Source organism: Anser cygnoides, chromosome 20 (assembly GCF_040182565.1).
Source record: "Anser cygnoides isolate HZ-2024a breed goose chromosome 20, Taihu_goose_T2T_genome, whole genome shotgun sequence".
NCBI lineage: Eukaryota > Metazoa > Chordata > Aves > Anseriformes > Anatidae > Anser > Anser cygnoides.
Window position 1 is genome coordinate 10294833 of NC_089892.1, and position 9274 is coordinate 10304106.

General features: G+C 56.5%; 1 protein-coding gene across 1 annotated transcript in view; it reads right to left on the reverse strand.

Moving 5' to 3' along the window:
- Window positions 1-8236, reverse strand: part of LOC106037098 (discoidin domain-containing receptor 2-like) — a 60344-nt gene extending 52108 nt beyond the window's left edge. The window contains exon 1 of the mRNA XM_048050674.2: window positions 8084-8236. The gene's annotated coding sequence lies outside the window, so the exon portion shown is untranslated. The remainder of the gene's footprint in view (window positions 1-8083) is intronic.
- Between the last annotated feature and the right edge of the window lie 1038 nt (window positions 8237-9274).

Below are 9274 nucleotides of genomic sequence, written 5' to 3' on the forward strand. Positions count from 1 at the left end.
AGACAAAGCCACGGCTGAGTCAATCACACGCTGGAGACGGTCCCACCTCGAGCGGGAGGTCAGGCTGAAGGCCTCCAGATGTCCTCTCCAACCAGCATTTCCACGGCTCTGTGATAGCGGCGGCAAAGAGGCAGAGGAATTACTGCCAGCAGCTTTATGAAAGACTCGCATCGGGTTTCTCCGGAGAGATCTCTCTAGATTAAATTAAAAGGCCCGGTTAACGAAGATGTCGGCACTGACACAATCTGGGCTGACCGCGTCCTGGCAGGGATACTGGAGTACCAGTGCCCGTGCCTCAACGCGCCGCACAGGTCTCAGACGGGGTCAGCACACTGCGTCAGACTGTCCCAGCACAAATTAGCACCCGCCATAAGAGATTTCTTCCTGGCATTTAACTTCAGCTGTGTATTCAAGTGCAAAAGCTCGCAAGACTTCACAAACACAAGTTAAAAGCGAGGCGGCCATGAGCTCGCAAGAAGTTTGCAGCAACTTAGCAAAGTGATTTCCCGCTAAGTCTGTGCTCCAGGGAGGTCTCAGAGGCACTGCTGCTATTCCGTGTCCTTCCAGTGCTGGGAGGAGGCCAAAAATGCCACCCTGGAGCCCGAGCCACTGCTAAAGGCGGGGGGCTGAGCCCTCGGGAAGAGGGCAGCACGCCTGCACGAGGGGCTGCCCACTCCTGTTCTTGGGATGAAGCCGGGCCCAGGTTGCTCTGACACGCAGGGGAAGCTGCAAGATCGCTGCCAGCCGTGCGGATGGATGGCATCAAGCTGACGGGAGGAAAGATACTTTGTGGAGTGGGGTTACTTTAATAGTGCCCACCACAATCCGGACCAACACGAAACTCACCACTGCAAAGCAACGCACGCGGGACGGACTCAGAGCGTTGGGACCCCCGTGGGGGGGCAGCGAGGAAGCTGGCCGCGAGCCTGGCGCTGCGAGCCTGAGATCTGTTCTCACCTGCTGGGTCGCAGCGTGTGGCCCGCGCCTCAGCCCCACCAATATCACAGCTCACAACACGCCCGTGCTCACAGGCATCCCCAGCTCAGCTCCTCTGCAAACACAGGAACGAAGGAAATCTTCCTGGCCCATCGCCTTCCCCAGCACGAAGGTGTGACGGCTTCTCGCTGCGGGGCAGCCCTGCGTGCAGGGAAAGGCACCCACCACAGGCTGACGTTTTCATACCAGTGCCCCAGCTATTTCTGCCTGTGAGTGCGCTTTGACAGGCAGAAACAAACGAGCACAAGTGAAATAACACAACAGTAATACGGGTGGGTGATGAAACCTGAAGCTTGGCTAGCGTTAGCTCTCAGTAAGAACACAGCACGAGTGACCGAGACCAGCACCAAACGAAACACGCAGCAGAACATGCCCAGCTTCTCATCCTTCAAGGAAAAATAAAGGCTGAAAAGACAGCGTGCTCTGCAGCTCTGCCTCTGCTCGCCCCTCAGCAGTTCTCCGTTGCTGATGGGTGGGACATTTTTACACCTTAAATGCTATTCCCAGAGAAACTCGCTTTTCATTTGCGCTGCATAAATTCATCTGGTTGGAAGAGAATACCCCGCCCTCTTCTCCTGGCTCCCAAATCGCAGCTGGCAGGCTCGGGACGTACGACAATCCTCGGGAAGAAGCATGACTGTTTGCTTTGTCCCTCCCTCCCCTCGCCCTCTCCTCCATCCCCATGGCACATCCAAAACCGCCACCTCCCTGCCACCTCGTGTCAGGCTCTCCCGACCCTGCGGCTCTGCAGGCAGATTTGGGCTCGGTACCCAGGCATCACGAAGGGAAGTCAAACCAGGTCAGGAGAGCATCATCCACGCCGGGAGCCCGTCCAAGCAAACACCCAGAGAGCTGCTGCCTTCGGAGCAGACAGGCCCCAAACCCAGATTTTGGGACAACCCCACCCAGTTAATTCCTCGCTCACGCGTTCTGCGAGCACCAGCTCTGAGCGGGCGGGCGTTTTAATGCTCCACGGGCAAACCGAGGGTTGGGAAGCGCTTCTCGGGTACAGACCCGCACCTCCCATGCGTGTGCACGGTCTCCAGGTGGGCAGCCGGCCCGCCACCAGGCCAGCAGGATCCCGTCCAGGAGCAGCGTGAAGGAAGACACGGTCGAGCTGCTCTGAAAAATAAACAACCTCAGTGCAATCAGCCGGAGCAACAAGTGCTTTACCAGTTGTCTTCGTTAGGAAAAAAATATAATATATGATCCTGGGATTATTAGGCAGTACATAAGGAAATGGAACCAAATCAAGTCACGTTCACAACGATTTTACCTAGAAAATAAATCACAATGACACAAAGCGGATATTTTAACTTGCATTGGACTACACGCTCACGAGAACCCTAAGCAGCTCTACGAAATATCCATGTGCAGGCATGCCCTGGGGAGAACGTCTACGGAGCTCCGGAGGAACAGATGTGCAGAAGTGACACAAGAGCAGCGCCACCACGTCTGTGCCCACCCGGAGGGCCGACTTGCTCCCACTTGTTTCAGCAAAAGCTCCCAGAGGCGACCCACAGAACAGACTGCACTGCAGGCAGAGCAGCGCGGTGCAGAGGCAGCTGGTTTAATGCGTCTTGCCTTCTACACGCCTGCCTTCACGTTACATAAACCACCGTCAGATTTCAGGTTTTGATTTGAAGTTATCCCTGCCTAGTCTAACTTTATTTCATTTTTAAGAGACTGGAAACAGGGAGCTCTTCAGCTCCCATTTCCGTAACCAGTATCAGTGAAACTCCCCCCAGATCAAACAGCTTTGTGGAAGTAATACGTCCTTGACTCAGAAGAGGGAATCATTCCGGGCACAAGGAGACCCATCAGAAGGGTTACCTTCCCACCTGGCCTGTGAGAACAGGCTGTGCTTAAAGCTACTGGCAACAAAGCTCAGCTCGTTCCGCTCGCTGGGAGCGCCAACCCACCACCACCCCACAAAAGCTTTATGTAACTCAACATCCTTAAACCGTGCCCGGGATGGTTCTGGAAGAGCAGGCCTTCCCAGTAAGGACACCTTCAGCCCGGCTGCTGTCGAGAGAGGTGGAAAACATCCCTTTGGAGAGGGCCCAGAGGTCTGCGGGATCCCCCGCAGCACAACGCTAGCATTAAGGCTTCGCTGCTCACTAGGTTCTGATGCATTAAGAGCAAAAATATCATCAATCCTACACAAATTCCTCTGCTGACGCCAGCAGAAAAAGGGCCGGGGAATTAAGGCAGATGAGAGCTTTCCCTCGCTTGGGCTTAGCCCAGCGCCACACACGCTAAAGAGAGAAACAGAGCTGAGGAAAGATGAAATACTTCCTCGCTCTCCTGCTGCTGTCCAAGCAACAGGACCCAGCGCTCAGGAGCATCCCTTGGCACGCTTCGTATTCAGCGAGCTCTTTTTGGAGCACAAAGCCGTCCTGAAGACGGCTGCTTTCACAGCCTCTAGTGTTTTGCGTGTGCCATGAGGCCACTGGGCATGTGACTGGTGTGTTAAAGCTCCCTGGCTCCCCAGCCCAAGCTCAGATTCTTTCCCTACAAAATACACTGCATGAGCTCATCTGCAAGCAATCAGCCTGAGAAATCAGCTTGTTAAAGGAAGCTTCTAGGAAAGCAGAGATGTCTCCTGAGAATTTGGGGGCCTACACGGTTTTAACCAGTTTGTTAAACCCCAGCTGCTCTTCTCCCCATTGGGGTCACACAGCCCAGAAGCCATCTCTCCTCCCACACAGCTCCAGACACCAGGACGGTTTGCCGGCGCCTCACTGCAGCATCACGTTTTGAATCTCCGCAGCCTGCGAGCACTCACGTTTCTGTGCAAACTCTTTCACTTTAAGCAGGCTCTTAAGAGTGTAAAAAAAAGCTCTGAGCTGCAAGTTGAGCACCATCCGGAAAAGGAATCCATTAAAGAGGTGAGAGCAGTAACCTGGACGTAAGACAGTATTTTCTCCACTTCTGGATTCTGGACGTGTATCAGCACTTCCCACAGCCAGCTCGCAGATCCCAGGCGCTCCCACGGAGAGGAGCCACCGGCAGAGCGGGAGCTCTGAAGAGAAGTAAGGGAACAAGCTCCTGGAGAGCCACCTTCACTCTGAAGCTGATTCAAGTGATGCAGAAGAACTTTCCCCAAGCTTGCGGTGAAGCTCCAGGAGCATCCCCAAGCCCTACGCTCCGCCCTGTGCTACGTCCCCACAGGGACGCACGCTTTCCTTCCTGGTGAAAGCCTTGGGGAAGTGCGAGCAGAGCAAAGAGCAAGGAAGAAGCGCAGCAGCAGCTTCCCAGACTCTGCTATCTGCCCGTCTTTGCGGGGCCAGCTGCGCCTTGTTCCCTGAGGAGGAGCACCATGGTGGTAGCAGAACAGGCAGCACCGCTCTCGTGCCTGCACATGCAGAACTGCAGCCCCTGAGCTTTCAGGAGAACAGGGACTGCTGCTCTGAAACCCCAAAGGGGAGGCAGGAGGATCAGACCTCCTTGCTTTTCACGTCTTTCCATGAAAGCGCTTACACCCTGCCTCAGCTCTCGGCCCCGACACCCAGGCAGCCCTTTCCTACCTGCCCCCAGCTGGTCATTCAAGTACTTGGAAATTTCTTCCTTGAAGTTCTTGGATAGAAATCGCTGTTCAATGTTCTACACAGCATACAGGAAGGAAAAAAAAAAAAAAAGTTTGCCTGTTTCTAACAAGAGATCATGAGGAATGAATCCTTGGCTCTTCCCAGCCCGGGATTATTCCAAGGGAAGTGATTATTCACCACTTCCAGCGCCTATTTTCAATTCAATTCGCAAAAGTAACTGTTATGAAACAAGCAGAAGGAAGCAAAAATCAGAGGGGAAAGGTAAAATGCATTAATCACCATGAGAGCAGAGGATCAAGTTAACCACGCTGGGGCTGGGATCTCCCTCAGTTTGTCTCTTCACTAAAGTCACTCGCTAAGTACTAAAAAGATCAGCTCTGGCACAATCACTAGTTCTTGAAGTCATGGAGTCATTTAGACTGGAAAAGACCTCTGAGATCATCAAGTTCAGCCATGAACCCAGCCCTGCTGTCCACCGCTAAGCCATGTCCCCAGGCACCACATCTACATGACTTCTAAACACCTCCAGGGATGGTGATTCAACCACTCCAGAAATGACCATGAGAATCCCTGCGAGGGGCTTTGTTCTGTACAGGACGGGGTGACGGAGTCACAGTGTGACCGTCCTGGTCAACAGCGGCACCTTCTAGCTCCAAACGCGACTCAGCCTCACGCGAATTTGAAACGCTGCCCTAAAGAAACTGGTTCTTTAAGGAAAAAATAGACCTTTAGCTCTGCTTGACTGCAAACATTCAGGCTACACAAAGTGTTGTGAGAGAAAAAAAAAAAAAAGTCTCCAAGTTCCTAATTTTGTAAGATTAAGAGCAGACACCCCCAAACGTACGCCAGCTACTAAACGCAAAGCGCCCTGCCCAGCAGAGGACCGCTGCCCCCATGTCCCTGGGCACGCACCTCGCGGTAAGGAGGGAGAGCGGGGGCAACACCACCGGGCTCGGCTGCTGCACCCCACAGTGCAGCTTCTCAACCAAATCATGGAGGAAAAGAAGAAGGAGACTTTCCGGCTCAAGTTCCAACTCCTTTTTAAAAATCAGTTTATAACCACTAAAACAAATACAGTAAGAACAACTGTGCAGTAACCGGGAACCTGCAAAAACAGCTGCAGCATAAGAGCAGTGCAGGCGGTGTTTGGCAAACAGGAGCAGAGACAAATGGCCCAAGGGGATGGCAGAACATTTAGGGAATAAGGGAACCAAGCAGCAAGTCCCACCCCGGGCCCACAGAGAACCTGCCTTGAGCCCATCCAGCCAGGGCGTGCCTGGCAGAGGCAGCCACCCTGTGCTGTGGGCGCTGGCTCCACGTGAGATCTGCCTCTCCTCTCAACGCCTCCCCCTTTCTGGATGCCCAAGCCTCTTCCATGCCTCTGACTTCCCTGGATGGTCTCAGGCCAGCTGAGAGCATCCACAGGGAGAGCACAGCACCTGGACATGCTGCTCCCTGCCCCGGTCGCTCACTCAAAGGGGCTCCAGGCTGTTACTCCATAGTCCAAAAGCACTCACACAGGACATCCTTGATCCCGCCAGGGCCCCCACTGCGGGCAAACTCCCCAGGAAAGAGCCATCTCGCAAGGAACACGGAACAAGCAGAGTGCTCCAAGACCCCGGTTCTTGGACATTTCAACCACTTTGAAGTTACTCGAGGACACCTGCAGCAACGGCAGCCAGCGACCACATCGGGTGGCACAGAGCTGCAGCAGCAAGCAGCGCTGCTACAGAAAAATCACCCCGTCCAGGTCCCGTAGCATCTCTGCTCCAGCTGAGACAGCTCCAGGGTATTTGGAGAGAAAGGCAACTTTTTGCCACCATCTCCGTAGTGGCCGTTCAGGGCTGGAGGATCCAATCTCCACCCGGTTCCACCCATGGAACTGCCTCAAGCCCCAGCTGACAGCCGCGTGCTTTGAACACCCTCCTCCGTCACAAGCTGAGAGCTTTCAGTGACACCCAGGTGTTGTTCTTGGCTCTCCCTCCCTCACCACAGACCTCTCCATCTCCCTCATCTCACGGCCTCTCCAAGGCCGGGGCTGTCACTGTGTACAAACCAAATTCAGTGAAGATGTGCCAAAAAAATATAAAAAATAAAAAGTCTTCTTGGACAGCGAGGTGAATGAGAAAGAAGAAAGCTCCTGGGAAAGGCACGGAGCCCACGCCAGGGGAGGAGGAGGTCACCTGGGCAATTCCCAGGGCAGGAAAAGGAAACCGAGCCTCAGGGTCTCTCGTGGTCGGCTCCTGAAAGTTGAAGACAGGGCAGCGATCTGACCGCAGCCTGCAGCCATCGGAAGGCCACGGAGCACTCGCTGCCAGCAGAAAGCCAGCACACCCTGACGTCTCCCGGGGGACAAGCACGCACCGGGGTAATAGAATTAGGTCTCATCAAAATGCAATTGCTTTCCTCGATTAGACACCAGAGGCCAGGACAAGCCACGAGAGGCACCACAGCTAGTTCCCGGGGAGCTCCTCGTTGCCCCACGCGGCTGGGGGCGCTCGGCCGGCCGGGCAGCAGCACCCTGCTAACAGGGCCTGGGGGCTGCTGGAGGGGAGCGGGGCCCTGCCCGCACACCGCTGCTTCTGGCTCCAGCAGGAAACCGCTGCTACGCTTTTTACAATATATTTTTTTTTTCTTTTTCCAAAGGAGTCCATTAGAGACAGAAGAGCTCAGCATTTGAGACCGAAGCGTTTCAAAGCGCTGATTTATCTTTCAATCTCTGAGCACAAAAAGCAGTGAAACAGGAGTCTCGGTGTTGTTCCCTTGTAACATTTTTCCCCTTTCTACCCCAACAAAGCCAAGCACACAGAGTTCCACTTTATCACTCTTTCTTTTCTTTCCTCTTCCCTTTTGCGCTTAAAAATTCCACCAGAGGAACAGACAAAAAAAACAGGGTCACACTCTCGTATTTTATCTTTGCTTCTATCTCCCTCTGCCCCAAATTAACCCCCCCGAGAATCCTGACCAGCCGGAGAAACAAAACCACGCCAGGGACCCGGTGCAGAAAGGCAGAGGGGAACGCATTAACATCACCAGAAACCCAAACACCGAGCGGCAACCAGAGAAAAAAAAAAAGCCCGAACAAAAGTTTAAAAGCGATGCTTTCCCACAGAACCCTACTTAAGGAGGGGAAAAGAAAAAGAAATAAAGAAAAAAAAAAAAAAGGAATGCTTTCAGAAAGGGGAAAAAAAACCACAAGGCAGCCGAGGAGCCAAGGCAGCCAGCCCTGTGCGTGCCACCCCCAGCCCCGAGGGGAACGCGGCTCCGGGGGCGGGAGGCAACCGAGGCCCCGGGGCCGCTCCGAGGGGCCCCGGCCGTGCCCCAGAGCCCGGAACCGGCCGCCAGGAGCCGCCGCCGGCCCCGGGAGGGCGCAGCGGGGCCTACGGCGGGCACCGAGCCCCCGGCTCGGCCGCCGCTCCCCGCCCCGGGCCCCGCACCGAGCGCCGCGGGCTGCCGGCGGGGGGGGGCGGAGCGGAGCCGCCCCGGGCAGCGCCTCCCCCGGTGGTGGCGGCGCGGGGCCGGGCGCTGCCGCTTACCTGAGGGCCCGGCCGGCGGCTGCGGGCGGCCGCGCTGCGTCCCGGCCCCTTTCGGCCGCCGGGAGGGCGAGGGCGGGGGCGGCCGCGGCTTCGCCGCTCTTAAAGCGACAGCCCGCGGGCGGCGGGGGCTGCCGGGGCCGCGGCGCTGAGGGAGGGAACGGGGGGAGCGGCCGCTGCTGGGGCACGGAGCGGGGCCGGCTCGGAGCCCCCGGGAGCGTCGTCTCTCGGTGCCTCGATAAGGCCGGGCTGTGCCCTGTGCCTGTGCCTGCTGCGTGCCTCGGGGCGCTGCGTGCCTCTGTGCTCCTCAGGGCTGAGCCTCGTGTCCCTCTGTGCTCCGCAGGGCTGAGCTCTGGGTCCCCATGTCTCTCATCAGACCTCAGGGCTGAGCTCTGTGTCCCCATGTCCCCCATCAGACCTCAGGGCTGAGCACTGTGTCCCTCCGTGCTCCACAGGGCTGAGCACCGTGTCCCTCAGTGCACCTCAGGGCTGAGCCCTGTGTCCCCATGTCCCTCATGACACCTCAGTGCTGAGCCCTGTGTCGCTCAGTACACCTCAGGGCTGGACCCATGACCCTCAGTGCACCCCAGGGCTGAGCACCGTGTCCCCATGGCCCTCAGCACTCCTCAGGGCTGAGCCCCATGTCTCCCGTGTGCCTCAGGGCACCTCAGAGCTGAGCCCTGTGTCCCTCAAGTGCTTCACTGCCTTGTTGTGTCCTTGTGTGCCTCAGGGCACCACCGTGTCCCCATGTGCCTCAGCGCACCTCAGGGCTGAGCCCCGTGTCCCCTGTGTGCCTTGCAGCCCTGTTGTGTCCTCATGTGCCTCAGGGTGCGCCATGTTCCTGTGTCCTCACATGTCTCAGGGTGCTGCCATGTTCCCTGGTGACCCCTTGCGCCTCAGGGTCTAGCTGTGTTTCCCCGGTGCACCTCACATGCCTGCCATGGCCTAAGTTACCTCGTGTATCCCATGGCACTGCTGGGTCACCCGTGTATCTCAGGGCCCTGCCATGTCCCTGGGCTACGGCTTCATACCCCGTGCTACCCCTGGTCACTGCTGTGTCCCCAAGGGCTCCCATCACTGCCCTGGTGCCAGCATGTCCCCCACCACCCCCAGCACACTCCTTAGCCAGGCTGGAAGAGGAGACACTGCACTAGGGTAACCCTGTGGTCTTCATCACCTAGTGCTTGGTTTCCT